General features: G+C 39.6%; 1 protein-coding gene across 4 annotated transcripts in view; it reads left to right on the top strand.

The window, feature by feature from the left end:
• Positions 1-24,526, top strand: part of FUT8 (fucosyltransferase 8) — a 141,836-nt gene that overhangs the window by 44,337 nt on the left and 72,973 nt on the right. For 2 of the 4 annotated variants that reach the window (XM_040557517.1, XM_040557516.1), the window contains exons 3-4: positions 996-1,105; positions 23,882-23,962. The gene's annotated coding sequence lies outside the window, so the exon portion shown is untranslated. Of the gene's footprint in view, positions 1-995; positions 1,106-5,987; positions 6,454-23,881; positions 23,963-24,526 lie in introns of those variants that run through there. The other 2 variants (XM_040557514.1, XM_040557515.1) reach the window with 2 other exon arrangements.

Genomic DNA, 24,526 nt, shown 5'->3' with positions numbered 1-24,526 from the left:
AAGGCACTCCAAAAAAAAAAAAAAAAAAGAGAGAAAAAGAATTTAAAAAAACTCGGAGCTTTGAAAATGCTAGTCCAAATAGTTGACAATTTATGAAACTAAGTATTTCTGCTCTAAGCAGCTGAAGTGGGATCTTAAAGTGGGAAGTGTTGGGCAGACTTCGAGTGGCAGTGTTCACACTGCTGCCAGCCCAGCTTGGAGTGCAAGTAGCATGGTTGAGCTTTAATCTTGAAGCAGCTCTTACTGTGCATGAGATGATCCAAAACACTTTATAAGTATTTTGTATTTTAATTGCTCATCTGCATGGAACAACTGATTAAGTTCATATAGCTGTTATTTATGGCTCTATTCTAAAAAATGCACATAGAAAAGCTCCTTTTGTCTTTGCATTTACAGTCCTGCCTCTCCAATATTATGAGCAGATCGTCTCTGTTCTGCTGGGACGCACAGGTTGCTGCTGTGATGGTAGATCTGTCCCTGGTTCATTCACTCAGAAAAGATACCACTCTACAGCAGTTTTTCCACATAGCCACAGGCACCTTCGATCTTTATTGAACATCCACAATGTGATTGTATCATTATGTGACCGGCGCAGCTCATTTTAATAGTGTTTGAACTTCTCTCCTTTTGACCTTTAAGTCTTGGCTTGCTGTAAAACCAGTGTGTGGTCAGAAACAAAGTTGTATGCCACAGAACTTGTCGGAATTCAAAGTAAAGTATTGTAAAAGTGGAAGTGTCAAGAAAGATCAAGTTTACACTGATTTCTATAAACAATTTATTCAAACGCTTTGGATACAGATAAACATTCCTTGTGCAATATTTGTTATGGTTTCACCTGCTTTAAGCTGGAAACCAAAAGTGTTTTGATAAATGGGATAGAAAAGTTTGTTGAGTTGGTCTGCAGCTGCAAGTTCTTCTGTAAGTTATGCTAAAGTGCTTATATCTTGCAACAGCAATACTTCTTCGTAATTCTATCCCCCTTTTTTTTTCCACAGCGGAGGAAGCATTACCTTGTACTGCACTTACTGTGACTGGCTGTACCTGATGGCATTTCCTGGAAAATAAGAAATACGGATTTTGGTGATTCACTTTCATTGATGTGGATGTAAGTCAGAGTTAAATTGTTTAAAAAAACTTCTTATAACATTACTAACTCACATTTTATTCAATTACTTGAAATTCTGTTTTATCTGAAACTGAGATTTCAACAAGTACAAGATCAAACTTTAAGTCTGTGGAGAAAGCAAGAAAACTTCTGAGGGCTAGAAAAAGATATTTGAGGGACCCTTTAAAACATTCTTTAGAATAATAATAAAAAAGATATCATTTTTTACATTAAACAGTGGATAGTATTCTTAGGCAATTTAAAGAAATCATGTATTTAACTTTATCAGTTTCTGTAATCTCCCTGCTGATAATGGCTTGACCTTTCCTTAAATCCCAGTGGCACAAAACTGGACATCTTTGTGGGTGAAGTATTTGCAAGGTATATTGTAATAAATAAAAGGTGTACAGAAAGGCAAAGGTAACAAAAAAAAAAAAAAGGAAAGAAAGAAAACCACAGAATTGACACTTAATGAATATTCCCAAATCAATTCCAGAAATATTTTTTAAAAAGCTTTCTAGCACTGGTGATTCTTGCTTACAAGCTTACTTCTAGCTCTGTGATAGCTAACAACTTCATTTGCTTCTAAAGATTTTGAGGCCATCATACAACTCAAAGGGATAAGGATTTAAAAACTTAGGTGTTTTTATAGGAGTTGGTGGTATCCACTTGGACTCCTTTATGACACTAGGGTCTGTAGGTAGTGAAGAGCTGGAGACAGCTAACACAGGGAGAGAAACACTTCACACAAGTAGAAAGTCTGTATCCTCTGAGCGTTGACTGGGGGACTTGATAGTCTCTGTGTGTTTGGGGGGCAAAGTTAAACATCTTTACATTTAGCCTTAAGATGCTACTCAGTAACTTCTGAGACAGGTGGCAGGATGTCTCACTGAAGTGAAACTAGGGTTGCCCTGCTGAGCTTCCACCTGCTACCTGAATGCACTTTCTTGCCAAATGAAGGGAGATACTGATTTCATGCCAACGGATTGTGAGTCTGTATCAGTTAAAGGTAACGTATTAAGATTGTGAGGTTAAGAACTAGAAAACGTGCAGTGGGCAACAAAACCTAGAAGCCTCTACCTTAAAACTGCAGAATTGTTTAACATGATTTGTTTCCTAATCATAAGCATGAAAAAGTGACACAGGTTCTAGTGTAAAATATCCCTTCTCAGATACTTAAACTTTTCCTGAACTGGTAATTTGATTCTTAATTACAATTCCCCCACTGGGCTTTTTTTTTTTTTTTTTTTTTTTTTGGGGGGGGGTGTGTGTGAAAGAAGTCTCTAGGGAAATGTAGGAATATTAACATTAAGGCAGCCTTTTTTTTTTTTTATATATGGAGATCAGAGAATTAACTTTGGAGATGATCACAGAGCTGGTTGCATAAAGGGGCTTGGATGTTGTGCCAAGTTGTGGTCTATTTGCAATATATGGCAGAGGAGACAGCTGGAGATGGGTCTCATATCTTCGGTGAATGCTCTAGCACCGGTCCATTGGATGGCACATAGCTTCACTGACGCTGCAGTGAAAGTAGCCACAGTCTTGATGCTACTTGGAGAATCCACATGTGAATGTGCTGTGGCCTCCTTTATCTGTGCAACTCAGTGTGAATTAGGCATGAGTTAGAAAAGAATGAAACATTTCTGGGGATGTTCAGGGAACATAAGTGATGAAAATGTAGGTGCTTTTAGACTTCAGAAACATATGTGGTTAGTCATTTATGATTTCACTTTTGCCTAAATTTCACTTTAATCTTTGTTTGATTTCAAATTCATATTCTTGGCTTAGGCTTTTGCAGTCAGGAACTTAGACTAAAGCACTTGATTTTATTTATTTATTCATTTATTTTTTGCATGAGGACAGCCTCAACGTAAATGTCTCTCCAGATTTGGGTAGACTATATGATATATAAAAGTCCTGACCCTCCCACACACAGCAGATTTTATTGGACTTGTTACTGAATTTGGTAACAGATAAAATTTGTATTGTTGATGTCCTTCCAGTCCCTCTAGCATTACAGTGCTATTTGGTGAATTGAAAATAGTCGTGCAGCTCCACCAAGTCTGTGCAGAAATAAAAACCCTACCAGTATTACTAGAAATCCTGTTAGCTCAAGTACCTGAAGCTTTTGCTGTAGATTTAAAAATCACAGATCCAACCATTACTGACATTTTCTTAAGGAAAAAATGTCATTTAATTCTCATTAAAATTTCCATTAAAAAATTATGCTCAATGCAAAGGGTAGATATGAATAAGGACAGATTGTGTAATAAGGAAAGCTGTGACAAGTTTTTGTGCTTATGACACTGATTGACATCAGTCAAGTCACTTAAAAGAGTCTTCAGAAATGGATATTCCTTGTCTCTGGGGGCTATACGATTCTCAGAGAATTTGAAGAACTAGAGCTCAAATTTTTTGAATATGCCCATCAACAACAGCTTCAAATAACTCAATGAGGAGAAAGTCTTTCTATGCTGAACCGTTACTATGTAGACAATCAAGGGTATCAGAGTATCCCTAAACTAAGGCTCTGACCCTGTGCCACCTGATGAAGGAGCTGTTGTTGGAGTCTCAGGTGAGATTCCACACTTAATGATTTTTTGTGGTGAAAAGAATTCAACTACTGGCCTTTTAGTCTGGTTTGGGAAATGTACTTCTAAATGTACATACCTGCTGCAGTTAGCATTTGTAAAAAGTTAGCACTTTGTAAGAACATTTTCATCAGTAAGCTTTTCATCTCTCAGTCCTCATTTCATTTCATTTCTCTCATTATGTCATGGCTTAGCACTGCTGAGGTCACCAATTCCATCACCTCAAAATAAAAATGAGGCTTATAGCAGTAGCTGCTAAAGCATGGTTAGAACTAGAATACAAATAGAAGTAACTCCTGACTGCGCAAGTTATGGGCACATTGATGACATTTCATCCACTGGTATCTCTAGTGGATACCGAGTCAATCCTAGTACTATATTGTGTTCTTTGGTTTAAGATAGCACGCCTATAGCACAGAATATAAGGGACTTGCAAGCAGATAAACCAGCAGTAGTATCATTATCACATTAAGTAATCATTTGAAATGCATTTAATTTCACACCATAGTGGGTACTGCTGAAACCACCACAAGCATATTAATGAAATAGCCCATTTATTTCAGCCTTGATTTTCTGCCAGTTTGTGGACATTGTATCTCAGAAGCACTCACATGGAATGTACCCTCATCTTTTGTGGGTTAGGGGCTGGATTTATTTATGTCTATAAAATAGTAATTTCCCACTAGACAGAGAAGACCTATTAGGAGAAGCTCTTCAGTTTTCAGATGTCTCCCTGGACAATTTTCTTTTCATTCAGAATCTTCCTTTAGGTGAGATCTTCCAAGCAAAGGCAGTCTGTGGTTAAATGTGTCCTTTGGAAAACTGTGCTTTAGTTTCTGGATTATCTTGATGCAACTTCCTTCCCTTACCTGCACTGCATGCACTTTTGGCCTTTCTGCATGTATTTAGACTTTTCAAATGTTTTTGAGTTGTTGCACTGTGGTTTTTTTTTTTTTTTGTTCATTTTTTTCTTTGAAGGGGTGGTAGGTTAACAAGTTTAAGTTTGTTAATGATAGTTCAGTTTTTCTTTTTTTCCTTATGCATGTATTAGCAGTAGTTTACTGATGGGTCTACATCACCTCCGTAAGCTGTTATGAAGCAGCAAGCTGTTTGTTCTTTTAACTGTTTAAACCGTTGTATCTGACCCAGTGGGTTTTGGAATCCACGTCCTTGACTGCAGGCATTACTGCAATATAATTGTTAGTTATTATACTAATAACTATCACAGTAATAGGGACTAGCAGCAGCAACTCAATATTTGAGAGCCATTGGCAATCTGCTTACTGTTTCAATTTCTAAACTAATCTCTTGTATCATCAGTTAGGAATTAAAACCTGAGGGAAAAGAGATACATTCATTAGTTTTCCTTTTCCAGACCTCTCTGGAAGGTTGCTGCAAGCAGAGAACTTTATAATTTTTCTTTCTGTCCCCCAAACAATGCTTGCAGCGACTGTGACCCAAGCTCCACATGAGCAGGCAACTGGCCCCTGCCATGCAAAGCCAAAAGAGGAAAACCAGGGCCAGTTCCATAGGTCTTATAAGCATGTTTGTGAACGTTTATTAATTTTGGAGGAAAAAAATGAGGGTTCGCGTGGAACAAGCTGGAGAAGACGTGTGAACAAACACATGGTAGAGTGCTGGTGTGCAGGATGGCTCTTCTGAGACTGGGAGGGCTTCTAAGAAGGGTGTGATACAGTTACAAAGATGCATCCCTGCCAGCTCTGGCTTTTACACAAACCAGAGAGCTCCGAAACAAGCTCCTGCTGCCTTCCCATCTCTGCCACCTCATCTCCCGGGAACATGAGACGCTTGGGCTGCACGTTACCAACTTCGGAAAGGCGCCCGGTTTCCACAGCTGAACACGCAGTGAATCAGGTTGCGGCGTTAAACGTCCTGAAATGCGGCATCTGCCTGAGCTCAGCGGGCTTTATGTGCGCTGAGGAAACGTTTCGGGGTGCCGGGATGGGGCAGGACCGGGCCGGGTGACCGCCTTAGGGGCCCGGCGAGCTCCGCCCGGGGCTGGCGGGGACTCGGCCGCGGCGTGAGGCGCTCGCTCCGCAGTTCCCCTTCCGAGCGCCTCATTTCCTCGCCACGTCCCCCGCAGGAAGCGGGGCGGCAGCAGCGGGGCCGGGAGCCGCAGCCCCTCACACACACACACACCGGGGTCGGGGGGGGGTGGTGGTGGTGGTGTGTGTGTGTGTGTGTGCGTGTGGTGATGCCGCGCGGGCGCCGCCCGTTGGGGTGGGGGCACGCGGAGATGCGCGGGGAGGGGGGGGCTGGATGCTCCCCTCGAGGCGCATGCGCGCTCCCAGCGCTCCATGACGAGAGCGCTGGGGCAGCAGCGGGAGGCCGGCTCGCGCTCCCATAGGCCGCCTTCCCTCTCTTCCCCCCCCCCCCCCCCCCCAGCCCCTTTACCCTGGCGGGGGCGCGCGCGCGAGCCGTCGGTCGCGCGCGCCGCCGCCGCCGCACGCCCTCGCTGCCTTCGCTGTCAGGCGCGGGCGCTGCCCGCCCTCGGCTCGCGCGCGCGCTGTCAGCGTCTCGCGCCCCGTCTCGCAGTCCGGCGGCGGCTGGGGCTGGGGCTGCGCGGCGCGGCGGCTCGGGGCTGCGCGCTTCCGTCTCCGCGCCCCGCTGCCCCCCTTCCCCACCCCCTGCCCGCCCCCCATCCTCCTCCTCCTCCTCCTCCTCCTCCTCCTCCTCCTCCTCCTCGTCCCGGCGTCTCTCCGCAGCCTCGGCCCCGGCAGCGGCGCCGGCCCTCGGGTAAGGGGATGCGGGGCTCGGGGGCGCGAGCGGGGGAGGCGGGCGCCGAGCCCCCGGGCCTGGCGCCGCCGCTGCTGCTCAGCAACGGCCGCCGGGAGGAGGGGCAGCCCCAGCCCCGAGCCCGGCTCCCGCACCTGAGCAAGGGGCCCGGGCCGCCGGGCGGAGCGGGGAGGCCGGAGCCGGGCCCCGGGAGGAGCCCGGCGGGGAGCGGGGGGCGATGGGCGGCCTCCGGGTCCCCTCATCCCCGGAGCCGCGGCCGCCTGAGGGGAGCCGCTCGGCTGCTGGCGGCGGGGCCGCGCCTCACGGCCCGGGCCGCTCGGGGAAGTGCGGGGTGCGGAGCCGGCGGGTGCTGCTCGCGGCTCTCCCCGACCTGCCCCGCTTTTCAGCGCCTTGCTCTGCTCTGTGCTCTGCTCTGCTCTCGGGTTCTGTTGCTGGTGAGGTGTTTTTTTCCCTCAAGTTTGTGCTTAACGTCTGCTCGGGTCTGTCACACGTGTGCGCGCACCCCCGGTGCTCTCCAAAGACCGGGTTGCGACCCTCTGCTCTCAGAAGTAGGCAGAGACCGGAGGAAAGGGTGCAGCGGAGAGCAAGTTAAATATTGCTGATTGCCCTAAGCATCCTCTCACTTCATCCTGTTATTCGGTGGCGTTTACCGCATCATGCATGGTCCAGGCTGTACCAAACAGCCTCCAGGCACAGACATCAGCTGACGCGTTGCTTGTTGAAGGACTGAGTTCCTTGGGGCAGTACCTGCCTCAGTGTGCGCAGCGCACACAGCATAACCTGCGGAAACATAACGTGGTCAGCGCCCTGTCATCCATATGTGGTGTGGATGTGGGTGGGGGAAACAACCAAGTGTTTAGCATGTTCTTCACTTTCTGTATGACAAATACAGCGTGTGTGTGAACACTGATGTATACACACACACATGCTTCCTTTACCCCAAAATGCAGTGTTTTGATGTCTTGTTATCTAGGCATTAATTGAAAGCTGATGGAGTAAATACTTCAAAAAGAGTGTTTAAGCATGAAAAGGTTTTTGGCTTTTCTAGCATTAGTCAATTTTTGTTCTAAGTCATTCTCCAGTGTAAATTATCAAAAACTTTGGAGAAGTCTGAGCTGAAAAAAAAAGTCAGCATTGCCTGCGCGGCTCTTGCTTTGGGCAGTTTTACAGAAGGCTCTGTTATAATTCTTTCCATTATTAAAGAGAGCTAGTTATTAGAACTTATAAAATTAGTGACTATACTTTGATGTATTTCCAGTAATATCAATTTCTCCGGTTATTACAAACATGCTTACTACCAAATTTTTATTGATACTTTTTAGGGTTTTATATACATGTTAGGTAGGATACGTACCTATCTGTACCTGTAACTGGCAAACTATCGTATTGCAGAGTTGGCATATTTTCCCAACAAAACATAATGAGACAACCTTTTTTCAGGTTCAAAGTATAATCAATTATTCATATTTTCTGAGGAAGCAGGAAGTAGGAATCAACCTGGAATGTCAAATCATGCAAGTTCACTTGCTCAGTGATGTCTCTGCCAGGACGCTTGACAACAGAGAAGCACAGCAGGTCAGGCTGCAAGTAGTAACTCTCTTTTACCTTCGTAACTGGCAAAATTCTAAACAAAGACACAATAGCTGAGCAACTTAGAAGATATTAGGTCTAGCTAATATTAGAACAAGAAAAAACAGTGTTATCAGTGCTTGCTGGGATACAAAATGAATTAGCAAAGGTAATACTAAACCACATAGTGACTTCCTTTTGTTTTGGCATCTGTGGCTCTGCAAACAGAGGCTTGATTGTACAGGGAAGTTTGCATATATTACAGATATTACAGACCATTCACAGGATTAACCTGAAAAATTGTATTTTCAGTCCACTCCTGTCTCTCTGCAGCTGTATAGAATTGCTGTTTTATCTGTCTGATCTGTGTTAAACTGAATGATTTTTCTAGTCTTGGAGTTTATGCTCAGTAAAAAATGTATGTACAAAATTATTTTTTATCTGATCGGTCTGTTCACTGAAATTTAAGGGGATCAAGGCGAAGAAGATTTGGACTTAGGCATTTAAATCTTGTTAAACCAGAATTTTAAGTAAAAAATAATTACTAAAATGTTAGGCTGGTCTGGAGGGGGAGCTAGTGTCAAAGCAAAATGTGACTTCATTTTTTTCTGGACTCATTAAAAAGCTTGCTGTTTGGTCATAGATTATGCTTCTAATACAATAAGGAAAACAAATGCAGATGATGCATGCTATGTATGATTACATTAATATGCATCTGTTATAGGATGAATATAACCTGCAGGTGATGTGTGTGGTTTTTAGGAAAATCACTCCTATGTTTTACTATTATATAACAACAGCCATCTTCAAAGTTAGAAGTTTCAAGATCAAGCTCTCATAAATCATGAAATGCCAGAGATTCTTGTAAAACTGTAACCCAGCCTGTAAATATGTGGTTAAATGTTGCATTTTTCCTTACAATGTTTCTTTTAGTATATGGAGTAGAATGGCATAGATTGTGTTCAGTGAGCAACATATCTTTTTTTCTTGGTCCCAAATAATATGTGGCCTCGCTTACTATTTGTTATGTGCTTTTTGTACTGTACCTTGTTAAATCTTGTTAATTTTCTCTTTTACTGTTTTATTACCTTCAGTCTGTAGCGCCTGCACGTTTCACTAGAAACATTTTCACAGAATTCTCTGGAGATGTGTTATGTGTACCTTCATGCTGAATACCCAATTCAGGGCTCTTTTGACATGACTTTTCAAAATCTATCAGTGTTTTAATGATTTGCATGCTCTGAAATGCTTTCTCATGAAGGTCTGTCTCCCAGGTACTAACAATAACCTGGCTTTTCTTTATTACTTTTTTTTTTTTTTACAGGTCACTTAACTGGGATCTGCGAATGGCTATGCTACAAAAGATCTCACTGTTTGATTTGTAGTTTGATGTCTGTTGATTTAGACTGCAAGTATAAATATCTAGAGCTGTAAAGTTAGCCCCAAGATACTAAGTCAAAAGTTTTGAGTGCCCATCGAAAGACTTTTTTCATTAAGAGAATTTGCCTGTGAGGAACCAGAAGAAAATTGAATCCTCCAGGACAATATTAATCCCCTCTCTTTTTGTGTAATACCTATCTTACTAATCTCATGCTTGCCAATATTTGCAGCACATATAGCAAAGTACTTGTATAATATAGTGTTGTTTACACTTTTAACATCTTGTTCATTAATACAGCAAAAGCACCTTGTACGTGAGGTCTTTCATCTGAGTTTTTCTTTCTTCCTACCAGTCTTCTCACCTATCTCAGACTTGCTCTGCATCCTAAATTCAAGATTTTGTTCACTGTGTCAACTATAGTTGACAGGGCAGATGCCCTGCCCTGGGAAGGAAGGGCATCCTGCAGTTATGCAGGTGGGGGACTGGCAAGCTGGGAAGCAGCTCTGCTGAAAAGACCTGAGGGTCCTGGTGGGCAGCAAGCTGAACGTAGGCCAGCAGCTGCATGCCCCTGCAGGAAAAGGCCGGCGGCATCTCAGGCTGTGTGAACAGCGCAGCCAGTGGATAGAGGGATTATCCCTCTCTATTGGGGCTCATTAGACCACATCTACAGCACCTTGTCCAGTTTTGGGACCCTCGATACAGGGAAGATTGATTAAACTGAAGTGAGTTCAGTGGCGGACCACCAGGAGGGTTAGGGAGCTGGAGCACTTGCCCTGTGAGGAGAGGCTGAGAGAGCTGGGTTTGTTTGGCAGGAGAAGAGGAGGCTTCAGGGGGGTCTAACAACAGCCTGCTGGTACCTTCGAGGACATCACTGAGGAGATGGAGCAATGCTCTTTACTGAGCTGTATGGTGGGAGCGCAAGAGTCAGTGGTCATAAGTTGAAGTAAAGAAGGTTCAGACTGGGTGGAGAACTTCCTCTACATGATTGTAGTCATGCTGTGGAAGTGGTTGCTCAGAGCAGCTGTGCAGCCTCCGTCTTACAAGTTTTCAAGACCCAGCTGAATAAAGCTGAGCAACTTGGTCTGATGTCATAGGTGACTGGAGTTTGAATAGGAGGTTGGACTCAGGACGTCTAGAGGCCTCTTCCAATCTGTGCTGTCATATGAGTCTAAAACTGCCGATGCCTAGCTCCCAGGGGCCTTGTGCTGGAACGCAGTCGGTACAGAGAAAATGTGTAGGTGGCTCAGCTATAACATATCAAAACAAAACAACAATGAAGTTGCAGTGAACTTGACAAAAGCATCATTTGTGTGTCAGGATATAAGTTTTGCTGTCTCTTAGGAAGATGCGTGTGGACCTTCAAGCACTTTTTAAGGAAAAGATAACCTTTTGTAGTGCAAAAGCGTAGCTTTCTGTAGCTTTCTTTGGAAAGGAGGAAAAAAAAAAGTATGTTTCACATGAAAAGAAAACACTGAAGGAGCTCAGCTTTGATATGGACACCTGGCGCAGAGTGGGTCATCTTGGAAAGCCATTGAGAACTTAAAAAAAAAAAAATAAATTCTATAGGGTATTATCTGGCAGTCTTAAAAATGGGTGATCTTTCTGGATCGTTTGTCATGATAGATAAGTTAATTCATATTATGCAGCTCATAATGCATCATTTCAAGGTGATGATTTTCAGACTATCTATTAAATCAGTTGCAACCAGTTTTCACCCCCTTCACTCCCCCCTACTCCCTAATACATGATATACTAGTTCTGTCACATAGTTACTGTTTCTTCCTCTTATTTTCTAACCTCCCTCCCTCCACTATTCCAAGTTTTCATGGAGGGATGAGGATCAAATAAAGGAGGAGAAGCTGTCCTAAGATGCAAGAAGCCCAGTAGTCATTTTAAGACTTCGGACTACAGATCTGCAAATCAGGAGAGCTGTCTGTAGCTACTATTAAATGATAGGTTGGGGATCTTTTTATTTTATTTTTTCTTATTTTATTTTTGTTCAAGTATGAGATACTGCTTGAGGAAGTCTTTGAATAATCCTTTTCTGAAGTTTTTGCCCTGTTATTTGTATGTGCTAAACTGTAGTGCTTAGGACACCCCCCTGAATCACCCACCCCGTTGTTTGCTTCATAACTTTATAATCAAGTGAATCATTTTCTGTAATGCTAGAAAGTTTCTTTTGCAAGACAGTAATAGCAATGCATATCACCATGACATTATTAATTCTGCAAGGTAAAGACTGTTTTTAGAAGCCTTGGAATATTGCCGTGAATATCTTATGGAAGCTAATTCTGGCTTGCTGTGTGTGAGAATCTTCCTTCAAAACATTGCTCTTCCATGAGTTTTTTGTAAAACAACTAAGAATTCTATTCCAAGAACCTCCCAATGTTTATCTTTAGTTTATTAAATTTCTTATCTTGAACTTTACCATAATTTGGCTAGATAAAATTTGAACAGTGTCATAACTCTATGATAAATCTGATTTCATGACTACAAATGTACTTTTCAAGCTCTTCGGAGATTTTTTTTCAATTTTTTGGAGGTGTTTGTGTGCGTGTGTGTAGTAAAGCAAAAAGATGTGCCATGCTGTTTATTGACTGGTTCATAGAACTTAGTTTTTTAAAAAATGAATTTGCTACATTATCAGTGTATTCAATTACATAAATTTCTTTGTTAAACTCTTTGCCAATGAGGAGGTTTCTGTTGACCAAGAAGCAAATGACCTCTTTCAAAAACGTGAAGTTTCAGTAAAATTGCCCAGAGCCTTTGTCTTTAGCTCCCTGCCTCAATTTATGATGATAAAATATGGAATATAGTTGAAAAATATGTATGTGTTTCTTCTGTGCTGTGCTACGCTGACATCTAGCCTCTTTCTGGGTGTTTGCTAGGCAACTTCCTCTGACAGTCCGTATGGATATTCACACATTAGATGGTTGCGTAGTTGAGAATGAACAGTTTTTGCTGTTGCAGTATATGTAGTATGGTGGTCTTCTCTTTCTCCCTGTTGAGTAATGGTCTCTTGGCATGTAATTGCTAAAGGTTTGAATGCGTAACAGAATTTTGATATATTGGTAAATATTTCTTGCGTTTATGGTTCACTCTTGTTGAAAAAATATTTGATAAATATATCATCGTGTAATAAGACTTGATTTTCCTATGATGTTGTCATTTACTATAGTCACTGTAAAAGAGTTTTTATTCTAGGTTACACCTCTTTGCAGTAGTTAAGTGAATTGTTCAAGAGCTAGTGACAGCTATCGCCAAACGTAGGGAACTGGTAGGGAGCAGTATGGCATTTCTGCAGGCATGATGCTGTCTTGCTCAGGGAAGTAGAATGATGGGGCTTAATATTTGAAATGAAGGCATCTCATTCATTTATCTGAAGACATAATTGTAGTGCTTTCTGTATTTTTACTTAAGTTGTTTATATTTTGAAAATATAATTCTGACTTATACCTAAGTCATACTGACTTGGTGAAGACATCCATATAAAATTTTGAATGTGTCTTTCAACCAATTAATTAGGAAAATAAATGATCGATCTTGATGGCTTATTGTTTTTGTAGATTTGTCTAACTTTTTATTTCTGAAAATCTCAGCTAGTGGATGGAGATATGATTTAGTGTCCCATCAGAAGTGTCAACCAAGACATCAGCTGCATGGTTATTTTTGAAAATAAATGTGAAAAATAGGAAACAGAATCGTATCCCATTAGTTCGAGTGCTGTTTCGAGAGCTCATGAAGATTCGTCTAAGGAGCCTTCCTCTGACTCTCTTAATGTTTATGTAGTCAATGTAAATATGGAAACATTTTTTCACAGTTTATTTAAATATATCTTCTCCTGACACTGATATGAAATGTTGCAATATGTTCACACTGTTTTAGACAGCAAAGATGTATCCTGGGAGTTCATAAAGATTGTTGTTTCCTGCTGAGAAGTTTGAGTAGTGGGTGTAATTCAGTAGCACCTGCAGGTTAAGCATATTCAGCTGGTACAGTTTTAGGCATATGGAGGGGTATTCCATTGACCTGGCTTCTAATGCAGTAAAGAATTGCTTGTTCTCTTAATGGTACTCTGCACCATTTCTGTTATTCAAGTGCTCCTCCAAGTCATAAACAGAGGATCTGTAGATTGATAACCTTTGGTAGCAGCTTTTCTCCTGAAGTCTCTTGCAAATGTGTAGTATTGTTGTTTAAGCTTTTTAACTTCCCTGGCAGAAGCAACGACAGGTAGATTGATTATTTCTTTATCTGGTTTAGGCATTTCTTATCGGAAGAGATGATAGCTTTAACTGTGCTTTTTGAAATAGTAAGTGCTTTGGAATGAAAATGTATGGAATGCTCTTTTGGACAGCTCATTTCTTGGTTGTTGCTCAAAAATATTGTACCAACGTAGTGTTTATTAACTGCCATCACTTGGTGTTGAAGGGTATCTAGAGCTCAATGGTTCCCTTAGACTATGGCCTTTTTTTTTTTTTTTTACTGCTATGCTAGGCTAAATGTAATTATAGAGAAAAATGTGCTGTGAACTGCGAATTCCCATCTGAGAATTCTTCAGCTGTGCTTAGATGTACTGTGTGAAGACCTTACTGTATTATGAAGGTGAATAGTCCCAGGTGTGCACAGTTAACATGAAGTAATATAAAAAACAAACAAACAAAACAAAAACAGTATGGCAGTATTTAAGGAAAATCAGTATAAAGACTTTTTGCAGTGTATTAGTAGCACATATCAGTGTGAAAAGTTTCTGCTGGACTTCTTAAACTGAAATGGAATATTGTTTCTCTCATTGTGATTTCTAGTGGCATTTATAATATTGGGGTAATTGCTGAGAGTTACTTGGTCAGCATGTGTACTGTGGAGAAAAGATACTTGGCAAGAGGAGCCATCGGTTCTTGAAGAATCAGTCTGAGCCTCAACAAGATGTTTTGTCTCTCTGCTATCTTTTATCTATCCCCTTTCAGCTTTAGACTTTCTATTTCCTGACACAGACTTTTGAAGCACAGTGACAGGTTTGTCCTTCCTTATCCAGTAGGCTCACTAATGAGTCCAATGATGGACAGCGCTGTTGTCAAACTGCATCTCTGTAAAACTGTGCTTATAGTAAAAGCTACTACAAAATGTGCTTTTACATCAGACTTAAGATGGCATCTCAGTGTTTTTTCTTTCATTCTTCCCTGTTTTATCCTATATACTACCTTTTTCTTGGGAGCAGGATTTAGCAGAAAACCCAATTTCGTAATTCTATATTCCTCCTTGGTGTCTGAGTACCACCTTGTCTTAGTGCCTCTGTCAGTGCCTCCTGACTGCTATAGGAAAGAGTGATCTATGGCTAAGAAAAAGTTGTTATGAAGGAAAACAGAGGTGATTGGTGTAATTTACGAAGTTCTTTTCTGTATAAAAGCTGGATTATCCTCTAATCTAATACAGGTCACTTAGGGTAGCTTGTAACACAGTCATTGGGTAGTGCAGGGAAACCTACACTGCTACAGATACCTACTTGTTTTGGGAATGAATGAAGGACTCTTAGTTGGGGAGCTTCATACACTGCAGACTGAAAGACAGAAGTTCAGCTGGATTAAACTAAACATGTAATTTTGAAAGTGATATTTGCTTTTTATCACGAAGTAGGAGAGATGTATAATTTTCTAGAAATTTCCTTCAAAAATTAAGCATCAAAAGAGTAAGAGAGGAATGCAAGGTTGCCTAATGGATAGTAAAAGAAGAGGATAAGAAAGGAGCAGAAGCACTTCAGGAGGAACCTTCATGCATACATTCAGCAATAGTTTCTTCTTAATATCATACTAGTTTAGTCTGTTTATTGGTATGCACATTCAAGGAAAAGGTATGTCACAAAATGATTGTGCAAAAATGAGCAACTTGACAGACCCGAAACTTCTCTGAAATTAAACCTGTCTTAGTATTAGTACATGTTTTTTCCCTTAACATCTAGGCTCCTTGAAGTTGTGTACTTTTTTTGCTGTACTGAAACATAGAAATTTCATGTTTTTTTGTGTAATATTCATGCTGACAGAATTATATTGAATAAAAATTTTCAGCTTCCTTCATTATTGGGCACCATCAGCTACCTAACAACTTTTGACAAGGTCTTTCAGGTTTTCGTGGAGCTGTCTCTTATTAAAAATCTCTGACCGTTTCTTTGATCTTAATTGATAGAGTCTCAGCTCTAATAGTCTTCTCGACCTTTTTTTGAGGATCTACCTTTTTATTAGCATGTGTCTGATAAACACGAAGCTGCAGTCTAGCCCCGAGGGAAGGAGTAGTGTTGTCTCTTCCTTTTTTCTCAGCTTCCTGGATGCTGAACGCTGCTGGCAGCTGTTCATAGCCTTCCCATGGAGCAGCAATGGCAGCAATATGAAATTGATACCATCTTTGAAATGTGCACAGCTGCTGGGATGGTTCTGAATCACAGCAGTAGAGTTAACCTCAGTCTTGTTAATGTCACCTTACTGCTATTTGACTAATCAGTTAATAAAAGCAGAGTCAGAGTCACTGAAGCTGTTTGATGATAGACTTTGGAATAAAGTGCTATGATTTTTATTTGGTTATTGTTTGAAAAACTTAAAGTGAAAGATGACATTATGTAGGGATATTACTATGTATACTAGTTCCTGGTATAATTTCCATAACAATATCAAACTGGGGGCTCACTGTGAGTAGGTTTGAATTACTTACCTTCTTAAAAAGGAAGAAAAAAAAGACAGGAAGCAACAGGGAACACCTCTATGGCACAAAATATGATGCTATTTTTCTTTTAATCTGCTACTATATGAATTGTTTTAATATGCAATAAAGGATTCTTAGTAGTTCTGTTGGCACTTATGTGTTAACTTCCCCGAGTAATGCATGCTTTGGTATTTGTAGGGATAACAGGTCTCTGTAGTGGGTAGTAAGGTGTGTATGTATTAATTTTAAAAGAACTATCTCCCTAATATCTTAAGTTTGATAGGCTGAGTCAAACCCCGCAGTTTAAAATAGTTCCTCATAATTAATACCAAGGACCACTACCTTTTTATATATAAATACAAAATTTGAAAAAAAATATTTTTGGCTTACAGTTATCTTCCTTTTTGTTGCATTTTTAACATCACTATTGTTTTTCAGTGACTTGCATGGTACTTTCTTTCTTCCTCTGTGAAACTTGCTGGTTTTCATCTTAGATTTTTTTTCTTGCTGGCACTGTCAAACTTTGTCTTCCTACCCTTCCCTTTTATAGGGTAGGCCTTCTATTTTGAGCTAATAACTGTAACCTATAACAAATAATCATGAGGCTGTACTGCACAAATAATTTCCTTCCTCAGGTTTAAGCAGAGGTTTGCTTCTTACTGAATTTCTTGACCTTATTTGAAGACAATGGGTTTTGCCAGCGTTTCAGCATTTATTCATTCTTCATGGTGCCTGTATTCTCAGTTAAGAAATTTCTTAGCTTGGCTTTCCTGACAGCTTTTTTTTCCAGTCTTCTCTTTTAGTAGCCTTTGTTTAGGGACAGTTCTGTCATTGTCCTTGTTTCTGAATCGTTGTTAGATTTCTGAAGATGGTTGCTTCTTTTCTTTTTTTGCACTTTTTCCCTTTTCTTAGTTTTGTGTACTCTTCCAGATTTATCTGCACTTAGTTTTTATTTTCTTAAGCTGGTTTGATTTCAAATCCCTTTTGGCTGCATCAACACTAATAAAGTGAACCATTGTCTGGTGTTGAGGACAGCTGGCATGGAATGAGATTTGCTCATTCTGTTAATCTCTCGGCTTTCAAAGCAGGTAGTTGCATGCCTAGTACCACTTGGAAGTTTTCCTGGCTATGTGATAACCCTAAGAGTGTTCCCAAGGGTTATTTAGAAGAGTGCAGTTGGCCTTTACCAAAAGTATTTTGGGGCTTGTTCTAACGCGATGATTTGCATTTCAGTGTCTGGGAAAGTTTCAGGCACTAGTATATTGATGCAGACTTTTAGGTTCGCTTTCAGAAAACCAATAGTCAACCCAGTTACTAATTAGAAGTAAATTCAACTATGTCTGTGATCTGCTTCCTGAAAGCCCTATTCTGTGGTTCATTAATACTAACTCTGGTGCTTTGAATGATTGTGCTAGCTGTCTAGAAGAAAAATATAATCAAAAAGAAACAAACCACCTCTCCCTCATCCACTTAAATTTTCTTGTTTGGCAATTTTTCTTGTTCTTTGCTCTTCCTCACTGTAACATTCTTATTTTAATGTTACGTGGAGACTTTCAGAATGTTTGGCTTCTGTTACAGTCTGGATCTCAGAACAAGGGTATAAACCTTAGATATTCAGGACAAAATTTCTTGCTTTACTTGCTTTTTAGCTATATCTGTCCTTCCTGAGCCAACTGTGCCTTCTAACTTTATGTAGTACCCCACTAAACGTGTTGTCAATTGAGTGATATTTTTGTTTACATTCTGAGATTTCCAGCTCTTGTTTTATTCTCCAAAGTTTTATCATTAGTTTACAGAGATCAAGAAAATTCTGAAGACACTCTACAGTTTGCTGTCTTTCCTTCCCTGTGATCATTTAACTATGCTTCCACTCCTCACTTTGGAGCTGAGAACTAGGTTAGCATTTGTAAGCCATCTTATTTTGTTAAAGAAGGAAGTCTTTGCCTTTAGTTTGCTCATTGGTGATACGAATGACAGCAGATTTTTAGCTTGCCAGGCTGAGAAGCACAGATGGCACTTCACATGGTTGAAAAGAAGTGGAACTCTGGGGAAATGAAACACAACATACGTTTTCCTGGATTTGAGAGAGCTAAGAGAGGTCCAGTGCTTCCTGCCTTTTCCCTAATTTTCACAAAATCTGTGTTACACATGCAAGTGCGTAATGTAGTAGCAATGTCACTACAGCACACGTGAAACTTCGTAGAGTAAAAAATCTAGGGGTAGCGGTACTCCCAGATCTTCCTTCTGGGAGTGTTGTGATGTGTCAGTGAGAGCCATGTATTTTTGAAATAAAAGGGAAAAAGAGTCAAATGACTGGCCTAATGCCTCTTGAAAGTGGGGAGCAGGAAAGAGCTTAGCAAAACTATAAAGTGTCCAGTTGCCTTATTTCATTTAGGGTGATTTACCGATGCATAACAAATATTTAAAACGTGTTTAATATTGGGGACGTTGTTTAATAACTTAGTTATTAGGCGCTTAAATACGTTCATAAAGGAAATGTGTTAATTATATACCCCTCTGGGTACTGTATCGGTTTTGTTGACTGTTCTATATTTATGCTCTGAGAAACCATTGTGTGTGAAATTTTTGGTATCACGAAGTGACTTTATATCTTAGAGCATCTGTTTTATGTTTTCTTCCAGTAAGGATAAGCACTTTGATACTGAACTCAGTTCCTAATTATTATTTGTGCCACTGAAAACAGCACTGGCGTAGAATAAAGTCAAAGTGCCAAAGTTCTACCTGAAAAGGGGAAAATGTAAGCAAGGAAAGCCTTGTCATTTAGGCTTGTTTGGAGGACTTGGAGGGGAATATAATGCTTCTAAATCTGCATCTTGTCTGATTAAAGTAGAATTTTGTTAAACAATTCTGTGTCCTTCTCAAACCTGCAGTAGTCAAAGCTTGTTTAAAGGGGAACCTTTACTACAAACTGAGCAGCGGAAAGAATCCCTTGCACTTCACTGCATAACAGCTAATTCCTGAGAGCCTTTATCCTCTCTGCAGGATAAGTTAGATGTTTTGGATTGAATCCTTAAATATTATGGGTTCAGTATATTCTAGCTTTTCTTTAGCTCTTAGCAGTAATGAATCTTAGACTTATATAAAGATTATTTTACCCATATAAAGATTATTTTTCTCTCTGTTCCCATGGGTTGTATTTTCTTTCCATGTTTGTTTAAGGAAACCTACTTAGTGTTAGCAACTAAAGCTGGTATCAGACAGGTGGGTTGATGGGTGTAAGAGAAATTGAGTTCCTTTTTTTTTTTTTTTTTCAGCTAAATAAATGTTTCACCATTGAAGTAACATTCTCTCATTTTAAACTTGAAAGCACTTGTTTGGAGCCTTACTTGGTTTACTGGAGGAATAATTTTTTCCTTGTTTTTGTTTATCAAAAGTGGAAAAAAATGTTCATTGTAACAATGTAGCTCATGTTGTTGTTCTGTTTTTTTAATGATTTTGTTGGAATAAATTTATTGTCTTATGTAATATTTTTCTTAACATAATTTTAGTCACTTCACTGCCAGCTACTTGAAATAATAGAGCCAACACTGAAATGAGCAAGTTACTGACCTTGCTAAAAAGCTGGTCTGACTGCTTCTGAAATGCCAAGGAGATGGGATTATCATGCTTAGTAGATGGTTTATGTGTTTGGAGTTATAAACAGTGGTTTAAGTTCAATAAAAGAAAACAGTAATAAAAAAAAATTGCAAATTCACATACTCAAGTGCTGAGAAGAGCTCCTGGCATAAGTAGGCTGCTAATCAGAGATAGATGGCTGTGGTATGACCCAGCTCCTCATCTGTTTCCTTCTCAGATGATGTGGCTCTGCAGCAGTAACGTGATTCTAAGCCACATGAGGTGGTTTCTAGCATTTAAAAAAGGTTGTTAGTACCAGCCAATAAAGCACTGGTTCATTTGCATTTAGGACATGGTATATAGCTCTGATCAGTCACACTCAGAAAAGGCTGAGTCTCTCAAAAGATCAAGGAAAGAAAAGAACTTAGCATGATTATGCTAAAGTTCAGCTTGCCTTCTTAAAGGAGAATGAAAGAGAATTTGGCAAGCGAAGCTTAGAAAGAAATAACAATAGTCTCTGCTGAGTGTTAGAGAGTATATGGGAGAGAGAAATAATATAAAATAACTGCATCTAAGGGATAAATTTAGTAACAAAACTAGTTTGAAAATCAGTCTAGTCTTGAAAAAATAGTAGCAGGGAGAAACTCAGGGGTTAAAGATGGTCTTTGGTACAGTTATGTAGTAGGACTCTGTAAGATGATAAAGTTGATCCCAGAGGTAAAACTTAAAGATATGCATCTGAGATTTTTTAGTTCTAGAATAATAGAAATTTCAGAGAAGGATAGCACAGCTGAGAAAAGATTTGGTCGTTGTTTGTCATAACGTTTACAATTTTACATATTCTGTTCTTCAGGGCTTCTACTGGTAGCCTGCAGGGAACAGGAGAGAATATTTATTTATTTATTTGTTTATTCCTTCTTGGTGCATAGTTTACATTTGGGTGTTTTATTCATCTTTTTTCTGAAGCAGAGGCAATTTGCCACTGACCAAAGGGATTTTGAGTTGAGGTGTCTGGTTCTTCCTGTAGTAGTGGGAAAACAGTTCAGGCCTGGCATGGGGGTCTAGTGTCTGCATTCAAATTTAAATGAGTTTGCCCCAGTAGGATGGAGAAGGGAGGACAGAAGTGGTTTTTTTTTTTTTCTCTCCTTTGTATTCATGAGGTGATGAGAATATTTTCATTTAACACATTCTGTGATTGCAGGGACCTATGGCGTAGCTGGCATCCTTGAATTCTGTTCTCTGAATTTGGATGCTGTTGTGCATTCAAATTTTGTGTGTTTTTAAAATTCATTCAAACTACATGAAAAGTATTGAAAAGGTGTTTTGGACTTTGTTTTGAATAGGTTCCTGTAATGCAAGAAATTAGATTAAGCTTAGTATTGGACCTCTTATAAGGATATATTTTTATAAATAAGTTCATTTTAATAAAAATAAGAGGTAGCAAGTAGGTACAATGTACCCAGCAATTTGAAGTCAGAATCAGGCACATAACCAAAGTTTTCCTATGGTGAGGTCACTTCATGATCTTTATCATCAAAAAGATGTGCACGGGGTAGGGGCAGACCTGTCTGGAAAGCACCTCTGTCCAATTAATCTAGTAATGTTTGTAAATTCTGCCAAGGTGATTGAACAGTAGATGCAAAAATTTTTTAAATAGTTGTGGGTATTTATAAAGATCAGTTTTCAAGGATGTATTAATAATATAAGGTTGGCAAATTGTAAGCTTCTGGGTAGCTGTTAACTTTTTAATGACAGAATAGGCTGGCTATTTTTTTCCACGGTTTCCTAGCGAAATCTGGGAGCAAGTAGTCCCTTTACATTAGTTAGGATGATCTTAAATATGGGGTTTAATTTTTTTCCTCTTAGTAATAGATTTATTGATAGAGAAAAAATTACTCATCTTCTACACCTCGACTTTAGTACAACATTTGTTACTTTGCAACTTACTCTGAGCAGGTTATGGGCTACAAGAACATTCTACAACCAGTGCATAGGTGGTTGCAAAACAGTATGCAAAACTCAAGTTAAAATGTTATTGCCATACAGATAGAATCTGTTAAGTGGAGCTGGGCTGCACAGTTTCATGTTAAACCGACTCAGTATATTTTTCACTGTCACATATATATTTCACTGTTTTGTAGTGTTTTTGGAGTTACTCACATTGTGGAAAAATTTGCTTGGAGCAGAGGTATAAAATACATTGAAACTTCTTTTTTTTTTTTTTTTCTTGCAACATTTGTCAAGAACTGTTAAGTAGCTACTTTAAGTTGATTTGTATGTCTGTATGGAAAAAGGATGGAAATATATACATTTTTCCTTTTTATTGTTCCGGTCTGTTTTTATCTTTTTTAGTATATCACAGCTGACAATTTTGTGGAACTTTTTGTAGGGTGTGGTGAAGTGCCCAGCCTAGTATGACTCTGGCCTTTTGGTGGACTGCCTGTAATTCCATTGCTTATAGATGCATCAACTTGTAAATTTACTAATAATTCTTTTCATTACGTGAACTTTTAACATTGCCACTTTGTTTACTATGAGTCAATCTGCTTAAATCTATTTTTCCATATGTGTGGGTTATGTAGTATGCTGCTTTGTACCTGGTATTGGAGTTGCGAATATGGACTTGTAAGAAGATACAGCCTAATGCCTCGTGAAACTAGTACTAACCATCATTCTGGGCTGTGCTCTAATGGCTTCCCTACAGGGGCAGCTCTTGGAACAGGTGGGCTCCATACTCAGTTTTTCTTGGCTTGCCAACTGCCCTCTAGCCAATAGCTTCAATTCTCCATTGTTGTGACACAGGCAGTGTAACTGATTTGATGAGAGGTGCAATAAAAGAACTAGTTTAGTTTTACTGGAAAGCTGAAATCCTGTTGTTACTGCTTGTATGTGGGGTAACTGTTGTGTTTTTGCTTTGGATTTCTGAGATTCTTTATCATGGGAAAAGCTGTACATTTTTATTGAGTGCCACCTTAGCTGAAGTATACTGGAACTATCAATCTCAAATGGAAATGAAAATAGGCCATCTCACTGTTTCCCCCAGGCATTCAATTTTTGGAAGTTCATGGGCTCTGACGTTGTAGGTGCAGATTATTTTAAATAATTTATTGCATGAATGAAAAAAATACAGAATTCAGCCCTTTCTTTATTTCTGATTTTTTTTATCACTGTTGCTGCTTGAGATTTTTAGAGTTGCCAGTTCAACTTGTTCATTTGACAGTACCATTGCTGAACTTCTTTTAGAAATATAAAATCACTTAATAACTTTCAATCAAAAATGAGATTAATTTGGCAGAGTCCTCATTGCAGTAAAATACAGTTATCAGAAGCACTTATCGTTTTCTCTTCACTCCTATTCCTAGTACTATTGTTAGTCTAATTGGTTTCCTATTTATTTTTCTTTTTGCTAACTTCCGCAGTTTTGTTCCCTTCCTTGAAGTTAAGTTCATAAATTAGCTTTTTCCATATCCAATTTATGCTATCTCAAAGTCCGCTATTTGCAGCTTTTGATTGCTTTTTCTATTAGATGGCCAGCAATCGACACCTCGTTCAGTGGTATACAACTGTTCTGGAGTAGCGAGACTACCATGATGTAGTAACTCCATGCCCTGATAACCCAAAACTAAGATTTTATTTAAAATATATTGTGTTATTTTGTACAGTCTGTGTGTATTATGTACGAACATAAGTACGTAGTACAGAACAGCTTAGTTTTCTTACATGTGGTTTAAAGGTAGAGCCTATTTTTTTCCCTGTAGCAAATGTTTGAGTAGTTTCCTATTTTAGTTTTTGGCATCTGGCACTGGGTTTTAGGATCTTGGTTGTATATTTTTTTGCATTTTTTTTTCTTTTAAAGCCTGTCTATATATATCCTAAGAATTACTCCACTGTTGTTTTTTTTTTTCCCTCTCACTTCCTGAATTTGTTTCCCAGCCGCATTGAAGGCCTATACTTAACCTTTGTTTTTTTTGGCAACGGTGCAGGCAGTTGCTATTTTGTTGAACCACAATATAAAATGTTGTTGTTCATGTGTATTAATTTCTGTTTTCATAAGAGTTGTGCTATGTGTCAGTTGTCTAATCACAAATCATGTAAAACTGAGCAACTTTTTAAATAAGAATGTTTACATGCATCTCTTGAATACTGCATGTAGCAGACAAAGGATGAAAACACAGATTAAAAACTAATGGTCTTCTTTTCCTCTTCTATTTTCAGAGAATTAACTAGGCTTCAAAATGAAAGTGAGGAAGAAGAGTCCCTGAAAGTATCAATTTGAACAAAAATTATTGCTGGTAGGTAAGTACTTCTTTCTCTTTGAAGTTGCTGCCACTGAGACAATAGCTAGATGTGAAGAAATTAGATGAAGAGCTGTGCTACTTAAGTAACAACTGAAAACTACCCTTCTGATTGTAAATGCATGTCAGTTGGAAGAAACAAACTTTTCAGTTGAGAGGTCAGGTCTGTTGCTAGATGTTTTGTTGATCCAGTTTATGAAGAAAGCATTTTTTAATGTCAGATTATTGACTAAACTGGGTCAATCAGACACCTGTTTCACCTTCCTTTTCTCACAGCACCCATTTTTCTCCCTCTTCCTCTTTTCCTATCCCCTCTGAAAAGTGAAATTCTTTGATAGATGCATTATGTATCCTCTGCCTTATGTGTAAAGCCCGTATTTGGCAGTATTCTTGGGCCCTTTCATCTTTATCAGACTTGCAGATATTACATACATTTCTCATAGATAAGCAGTACTTCCATAGAAGGGAGGCACATGCCTGATTCTCTCAGGTTTCTCTGTGAGAACTGTGAGCAACTAGGCCACTGTGGCTGGAAACCGTCGTGGGATATTTCTCAGGGATATTC

This window comes from Cygnus olor, chromosome 5 (genome assembly GCF_009769625.2).
Source record: "Cygnus olor isolate bCygOlo1 chromosome 5, bCygOlo1.pri.v2, whole genome shotgun sequence".
Classification (NCBI taxonomy): Eukaryota; Metazoa; Chordata; class Aves; order Anseriformes; family Anatidae; genus Cygnus; species Cygnus olor.
This window is presented reverse-complemented; position numbering and strand designations above follow the sequence as displayed.